The following is a 9,234-nucleotide window of genomic DNA, read 5'->3' as shown; positions in this document are numbered from 1 at the left end:
CTTCCAACAAGCTGGTCAGTTCTAAAATTAAAAACAAAAAGAAAAAAAAACTTTGAAATTCCAGAGCTGGTACTCCACAAATGCCACTTGCTGTTTCATCTACTTTTCTTCTTCAGTGCTGCTCCCAGGTGCAGCAACTCCATTTTCTTCATTGTCTGGAAAGCAAATCTTTTCACTGTCTCAACTGCTTCTTGATGCATAAGTTTTCAGAACATTTCAAACATAACCTCAAGAATCACAGACATTTAAAACTCAACTGTCCACAGGCCTCCTCCAGAACTGAGGCCAGAACAGAATAAGCATGGCACGGTATTCCCCTGGAACAGGTCTCTTCAGCTCAGATGAAATGTCACATTCACAAAGGGTCTTGTATACCATGAATGGAAATGTCCCCTACTTCAGATAAGCGTTTAAGAGGACAGGAGAACCCATCTGTTTTCCTCTCCCCTCTACTCATTTCTCATATTGCTGCCACTCAAAGCTACGGTTTGCTCCAGACACTGCAGAACCAGACCTCATCACCCAGGATCACTGGTTCAATCCAGTGTTAAGTAATAATGTCTGGAGGTAAAAAAAAAACAGATTAAAATGAGAGCCATTTCTCCCACAAAAACTTGTTGATGTAAATACTGACCTTAAGGTAAAAATTATGTAGAATTTTACGTTTAATATGTTCTTTGAAGATTAATGGGTTGCACATTTTCCAAAGAGAAGTTCAAGTGTTCAGCAGGGTCTGAGGAACACATTCAGTTCCACCCCCACATTGCCCACCATCAGTTTTTGTTCTCAAAAGGAAAACAGCAGGAAGGCTTATCCTAAAGCCCAGCCAATCCCTGGTGCATTGTTTCCTTGCCACCTGGAAGTTCTGAAGTCTTGAGTACCCTCTCAGAGACCACAACTCCCATATAGCAAAGGGCTTTGTCTCAGTGACCAACAGCAGGAGCTGGGCCATTTGCACGCAAGAACATAGCTGAGCCAGCCTATCCTAGAGAGCAGTTTCGTAAAACTCCCATTTTGTTCAGGCAACTTCTTTTAAAAGCATGAAGTAGAAAGGCTCCTGACCTTGTCTTAGAAACCTCTTCCAAAGCTAGATATACATCATTGTCAGAATAAGACTTTGCCTAAAAGCCTCTGTAATTTTAGAAGAAACCTCTCTTTGCTGTAGTCCTCTGTGCCACCAGGAGGATGCTCCTTCATCCCTGCAACACAACCGTATATTTTTCATTACTTCTTTTTTAAGGAATTCTCCCTCAGGGGACAGGTGGGAATGCCCAAAATGCCCTTCTGTCCTTCACCAATCCGCAGTGTGCAAGGAGAAATGTATCAGCACTATGATAAATAATCCAGAGCTGTTTACAAGGGGCCATTTCTCTTCTTTCTCATGGTCTGCAATAATCAGACTGAGGGAAAGACCCAGCCAGCACAGGAGCTGAGAGAGATGCTATGGCAAAGGCCAGTGTTTCATTTGGAGGGAAGAAACACCCTGAAAACTTAACAATTATTTTATTTTCACCATGTTCTCAAGCCACCTGAAGATCTCGCTAAAAACATACTAATTTAAGCCCTACTACTCCCAGACCTATTCAGATACTCTTTTTATGTATTCCTAAACTGTAATATCCATGCCATGCAACTTAAATGCCAAATCAAGAGTGAAGTTTGACAAATCCATGTTCAGGTAAAGATGAATCAAAAACCCACCAGCACATAAAATACAATAATTTTTGTGCCAGAAGTCCCCCACTGCATTTTGGTGTCTCTCAGGGTCTTGTATTTGTCCATGTTACTAATGATAAAATGGAATGTCACCTCCAGGTCTAAACTTTGCTTACAAACCTCTAACTTCATTAAAAACTTGAAGACCACTCAGACAAACCTGGCAGTTACACGAGAATGATTGATTTCTGTTTGCAATGTACATGTAAATTATATCTATTTGTTTGTGAGTACTCTTCAAAGGCCATTCTGGTCCGCAGAAAAGCCCAAAATCAAAATTTCAGGTTTTATATCAAAAATCACATGACAGTCCCCTATCAGTTAGCAGAAGCCAAGGAAAGAATAAAAAAAATGCCACTGAAAGCAGAAAACACCGCATTGTGAAGTTAATTAAATCCCAACCCTCTCACTTTCTAAACACATTATCTGTACAGGATTGTGCAAAACCTGTTTGGTCATGCCAGGGTTACGAGGCAGATTCAGCAACTACAAGTGTGTGTGTGTGGTTCAAGAAAATCTTCTGGTTTTCTCCACACTCTTTTGATACATAGCTTACTGAGTAGTCCCCTTACTGCAGAAGTTTTAAGAGTAATCACAACAGTGAATTACAAGAAATTTGAGTCATATCAAATTCTCCTAACTCAAGCACAGTTTTAATTTCTGTTTCAGAGTCAGGCACCGAAGGGAACCTATATACTTTCATGCAGAGCACGATGAGTGTCTTATAAACCACAATCTTTCGTAAGAAGTGTAGACTCCCTGGCTCTTGTCCTCTCATACACATTTTATAACTTGCTGAAAAGCTGGCCATTCAAAGCCTCATGTCACATAATTAAATGTCATTAGTCAGGAGAAAAGATCCCCACTTATAGCCTTGTTTTAATTATAAAGTTACAAAATAATTGAAGTAATTCAAAAATAGGAAGTTCACTTTCTTTGCAGGAAAGCTGCCTTCCATCAGTTCAAGATTAATACAAACAAGGCATGGAACTTTTTAACTTACCCTGGAGAGATAGGAAAAGCATGTTATCCTCTAGGCAGACATACTCTTAAGATGGATAGGTCAATGTAAGAGTCAGAGATATTTATTTAGGACAAGAGAGCTCAGTGTTGTCAGAGAATGGCAAAACTTTGACCAGGGCTGGCTGGAGTGCAACACGAGCAGTTGCTACTAAGTAAACGTCTAATTTACTAATTCTTATTTACTAATGTAAATGTCTTTACATTGTAAGTCTGTATTTTTAAAAAATGGTATGAAGAGGGTCAGCCCATTTTCTGCACCAGAAAGAGCAACTGCAACTAAACCAATTTTAACAGTTGTCCATTTAAAAATACATCAGCAATAGCACAGCCCATAACAATCTCATTTCCTTGGGCAATCTATTCATGTCACTTCACTGCCACTCTTAGTGCTCCCAATGTGCTACACAACTATCTCTTGCTCCATTTTAAGCACTTTACTTTGTCCCAGCTCCAGAAGACAAAGAACAGTTTATCCTCTGCCTTGCAGCAAACTCTTACATAAAAGGTGACTGAGACCCGGTTTCTACCAGCTCCTCCCTTAAAAACTCCAATTTTTGTCACCATTTCCCAATCTCAGTGTCTAGATTTCTGATCACTCCTGGAACACATACCTCTCTGTGGACCAAATCTGCTGTATCCTTAGCTTTGAAATATTTCTGCCTCCTGAGGCCTGAGCATTATCAAGCACAATGAAGGAACTTTTCTAAGGCAAACCGATGCGTAGTATGTGTTTACACAGCCCATGCCATATTTGCTTTCTCCCAACATTCAGACCTTGTTGACTCAATTTCAGTGTGCAATCCAGCCCCAGATATTACTGTATAAAGCTGCCACGTTGCTGTTTATCTAGTACTTCAGACTCCAATCTCATCCTCAAATGGACTGCAAACCTCCTGACTTAGTGCGAATGTGTTTGCACAGCAAATTCATCTTAAAGGCCTTGCCGGAAAAGGTATTTCACTTCTGAAATTTTAAAATAAGGAAAAAGCCTCCCATAAATCCATGCTAAGGAACAACATCACATGTACATCCAAAAAGCATTCACACACAAATTCATGCCATACCAGCAGCAAAAGCATGTCAGGCTTCAGTACGGAATTACCTATATTTAAGAGCAGCTACTAAAAGCAGGATTTCACAGTAACTCTTGGAAGCTACAGTACATGGAAATGTCCTGACTTCTACTCAGGGCTTTATGCTGTGCAGAGGAACTACCCTTGTGCCTGTGCTCAGAAAGAAGTAATTTTAAATTGCTTCTTATGCAGACAAGCTAACAAAGCAACAACTGCATTCAGATTCTTAATCACTGAAGCCAATGGATGGTGGCTCTTCATTAAACAGCTCAATACCAACTGTGGACTTTTAGATGACTTTTAAAGATGTTTTAATGCACACAGTGCACCTACTGGTGATCAGATAGATAAGAGAGGGATAGTACTCCCAAGTCAATAATTTGCATCTGGGAAAATATCTGTGGACAAGCTTTCCTTCAAAACCTTATCGGCTGTAAGGAATGTTAAAGGTCCTCTGACAAGCTGAGAAAACCAGGGCAGCACCAGCTGTTTGACAGTGACATGTCAAGACATTACCAGCCTCTTTAGACTTAACCTGTCAAAGGGAAAACCAGAAGATAACTTGTATCTCTCCTACTGGCTGTGGTTTGTACAGATTTCTTGGCTCAACTGGTTCTGCATATCTTTTTCTGAAAGCATAGCTGACCAAATGCTCGATTCTCTCTAAAGGAAAAAAGAAAATTATTTTCTTAGTCACATTGTAGCACATCAGTTCTCTAAGTGTAGAAGTTCTACAAAGCTCTGTTCCACTTTTGAGTTTTCTGGTCTCCGAATTTCATTGTCAAGTGCTTGGAAACCACTTTGAAAACAAACAAAACAGATAACAGAATTAAAAATCTTTCTGGCCTGCTTTCTGCCTGCAGTCTGATCTGTCAGTCACAGCCCTCCAGATTTGGTTTTAAAAAAATCTGTGAATTGAGGACCAGTGGCCACATATTTTACAGCTATTTTTGTGCTCCACAAGCAGATACCTAAAAAGAAATAGTTAAAAAGCCAGCTTATACAAAAGGTTTAGGGAAAATGTAAGTGAAGAATGCTAGATGAAACCATGAAACCAGTAAAAAATATGTACTAAATACAATAGAAGAAATCTGTTTGTCAATAAATTTTTTCAAGTTACAAGGTTAAAGATATCATAATAATAATTTACAACCAAATGGGACATCAAAAGCTCTCAAGGAAAATTATTATAGAGCACACCACCAAAAAACTTCTAGTGACTGATGGCAGGCTGCATTTTTGGCGATACTGAACAGCCATCATCCCAAATACAGCCAAGGAGAAATGCAGGTGCTAAGTATGTGCCTAGATCAAAACATTATTGCTAGAAGAAAAACTATTCTGCTTAGCAAATGGAGAATTCTCATTTTATTTGTCTCTGCCTGAAGATACTAATTTAACCTTCAAAGTGAAAGAAAACACGCCTATATCCAGATAAAAAAGCATATATCAAATTACACATCCTACAATTGCCAAGAGAAAGCTTCCAAAGAAATTCCCCTATCTGAAAGACCATGCCAGAAGTACACATTTCTGGGAAACTGAGCAAATTGCCAATACAGCTGACAGTAAAGACAATGAACACAGAAGCAGAAGATGAACTGGCTTTCTTTAGAACAGCTTTGCGGATCCCACAGCCTTCAGTCTTTGACTTTAAAGCTAGCTGAGTAATAAAAAAAATGCAAGAGAATCAGTAAGATTTATTTGAAGGGGTTTGGCTGTTTTTCAATAGAGTACATTCTTCCACCTCCTTAAAAAAATTCCCGAAGTTAAGAGAAAAACCTCTCTTTAGTAATCTAAACGCAGGCTTTCCCTCTCTGTTTTAGAACGTGGCACTATTCCACATTATAAAAGATTCACAGGACATGAATCACTAAAACTCGTTTATAAATGAAGGCTGAATCCCATTTGGGAATCTGGCTTTCCCCAGTTCTGAGGAATTGATTTAAGAATCTGCTGTTTCTCTTTCGGAAAGCTGATAAAATAATTCAAATTGCCTATCTGCACCACATGTACTGTCCTGATCTGTAGCAGAGGAAAAGGAAACAAAGACAGGGTATTAAGATATTATACAGTAAATGTGCAGGAGTGCACAAGGCCAAATTTTGAGTCCTTTGAGACAAACTTTGGTTTGTTGTTTTTTTTCCTGTCAAACACGCGGAGAAAAATTCCCTCCTCACTGCTTCCTCTAGCTGCCAAACAGCAGCATCACCTCTGAGATGCTGGGATGACACCACAGTTACCTTGCAGACACCCAGCCTGCTTCTGCTCTGCAAGGTGAAGTGACATTTCAGGACACAACACGCAAGCTCAACACAAGGATCAACACTTCAACAATCCATTTTCAAAGCTCCTGGTCACAAGCACCACCTACAAAGGCAAGAAATTTTACTAACAAAAGCAAAGGTGCACCCCAGCTGGAGTAAATATTTCACCTGGCGCAATGTCTGAGGCAAACGCACAGCTGCACCTGCTTTCCAGTATTTCCAGTTCTTTCTTTCTTCCGATCCCAACTGTTAAACACTATGGAAACATAAATAAGCAAGCTGCAGACTGGGAGAGCTGGTGGGCACTTCCAGGCAGCAATTAGCATGGGAAGCACCCTCACCTGGCAAAGAGGTGAGAGAAAACTCTTTGCATGGGATTTCCTGACTTGGAGTGTGATGCATGAAGACTACATACAGGACAGGTATCAGAAAGGTTTGAAGTCATTTGCTTAAGAACTCCATGAACAAGCACCAATATTCAAGAGTGATTTTACGAAAGCATTTAGTACCCATTGGGCAGCACAACACACATGCATGCCCAGAAACTGAGCCCTAGGACTTGCCTTCAGAAAGAAAGAAAAATATACAGAAGAAGCAGATGTCAAATAGTTTAATGATAGCAATGGATGCAATTTTGAGTAGGATTTGGAAAGTACAATGGAAGACTCCTTCAGGTTACTCACGTCAACCAAAAAAACCCCTCCAAAGAAGAACAGCCTAGGTGGCTTTTAGAGACAATTGTGAAGAATATCCCTGATGGGACAGCCAGGCTGGAGAGAAAAAGAGGCAGAGAGTCAGGCAGAGCAGTGGACTGAAAGGGCAGAAACAAAGCAGAGACACTGTAGGAACTGATGATTTATTTTTACCACAATTAAAACTCAACTTATTAGATAACTTTTTTTTTTTTTTCAAGCTACATATACATTTTGTGTTTTGTTCTCACTGAATTACACCTATTTTCAATTAATCCATATGCTAATTTGGAAACTTACTCCTACTAGAGTAATTTTCCATGCATTGCCCAGCATACACCATGGAACAGCGGTCCCCAAGCCAGATGTTGCATTTGATGTTCCTAGTGTGAGATTTTCAGAAGAACAAAGTTTTAATAGAAAATTGAGTGTCTAACTCCTGAGTTTGGAAGTCCTTGCCTATATCAATTAGCCACCAAGCACGTGGTTAAATACAAGCACATCCACCACTACTAGGAACATAGTACTGCTCTCCAGATGGTAACAACAGAAAACAAACTCTTCTGAGAAACACAGTGAATGCTGGTACTACCAAAAATAGACTAAATATGTTTTGGGATATCTGCAAGCCTGTTCATGATTTATTGTTGTTACATATTAGGCAAATGTTATTATAGATTACTCCCTAAGCCTTATTAGACATCAGAGAAGGCACGCTAGAGAGGCCTGGACTGCAGACCAGTAAAGGTTGACTTCACTCAGCAGCTATTTCCTTAGTAGGGTCTCTCCATCCAGCTGCAGAGTTTCACCAAGCTTGTAAGGACATAGTATGCTGAGACCTCACCTCCTCGTGCCGAGTGAACCGAACCTGGGCAGTGTTCAAAGGTTATTGCAGGGGTAAGAGGACACACAAAGCACTATCGGATAAGCCCAACTTCCTTAGGAAGTCAGCTCAAATTAACAAGCACAGATTCTTCTCCCATAGAGGTGCAGATGGAAAACACCTAATCATCTGAACAAAGAACAAAGCAAAGGGGTGAAGGGTAAGGGACGGTACTGGCCAAAAAAGAAATTTTGATCTTCTAGGCTATTGTGCTGTGCAGGAGAAGGAAATGGCTCCCAGTCACCTACACGCTCGTATTTTAACACATTCAAAAATCGTGTTGATACTTACTACAACTGGCAAATTAACACTGGGGTAACGTGAAGGATTCAACTTACGTATTGTGTAAATCCGATACAGCTACATACATTTCCTGATATGCTTGAATTTGGTGACCTCATGGTCACCACACTTCCTTGAATTCTTGCACTTTGCAATGCAGAATGGAACAAGTACACTGAGCAAAGGCACACAAGTCTGATTACTTTGTATGTATAAAAACCATCTCTTATCATGAATGCTATGGCTACCCATTATGCCTTTTCAATACTTAACGCAGGGACAAAGCACAGAAACAAATGTATCCACATTTTTTGCAGTGCATAAACCAAGAATCAAATGAAAATACACAGAGTAGGTTTCCCACTTCTCCACTGCTTGCTGCATTTTACTGATACACAACTGAAATAAAACACAAACCAAATATTCTAAACCACATTTCATTTCTTGGAGGTACTGTTAGGCTCTGTGAAGTTCTCAAGACAGTGTATCTTCAGCAGAAAATGTCATTTGCCCACACTGTCAACTGCACTTTACTCAATGTGAGGTTCAGGGGCCAGACCATGTCACTCAGACTGTACAAAGAGGGCTACAGAAAAAAAATGCTGTTCCTCAGAAGAGTCACGTTATCTACATAGTTTTGTCTCTGCTTGTTCTCTTCAGCTCGTACGTCCTTAAAGAAGTTGACCTTATTAATGAAAGAGTTTATTTTCCTTAATCTGGCAATGTCCAAAAACTTGTTTTGAACTATATGACCTTTAATCTTCTTTCCATCACAGGAAAAGCCTATTTAGTTTTATAAGAGAACACTGATAATTACTGAAGCAATTCCAAGTGTGTTTTTTTTAAACAACCGGCAATGACCTGAGGGTTGGAATCCTTCATTGTTTACAATGAAACCTGTGGTATGCGACTTATTTTTAAGGTACAATGAATCAAATCCAAAGAAAGTCTGTCTTCATGTGTACAAACAGCATATAAATAGATCAAATGCTGAAGTGCAGCTTTCACATTAAATAATATATTGAGAATAATGAGAAAGTTATGCAATATCCTTTTAGAGTGAATGTAAGGAACGAGAGTCACTTACGAGAAATAAATTGATTTTTTAGTAATCGAGGGAAGGGGCAATTCCTGAAACTACAGATCTATATTTTCTGATAAATTCCCATTGTATTAATCTTTCCTGAGACTTTAAAAGCTCGCATGCCCTGCTGTATTTCCACTCTTAGTAAGTACCAGGCGTGTCACACAGACATACTGCAGCATGTCATCATGTGTAGGCTACCCTTCTGCTGGGG

Source organism: Leptosomus discolor, chromosome Z (genome assembly GCF_034619465.1).
Source record: "Leptosomus discolor isolate bLepDis1 chromosome Z, bLepDis1.hap2, whole genome shotgun sequence".
Taxonomy (NCBI): domain Eukaryota; kingdom Metazoa; phylum Chordata; class Aves; order Leptosomiformes; family Leptosomidae; genus Leptosomus; species Leptosomus discolor.
The sequence above is the reverse complement of the archived record's forward strand: the minus strand, read 5'-3'. Positions refer to the sequence as shown.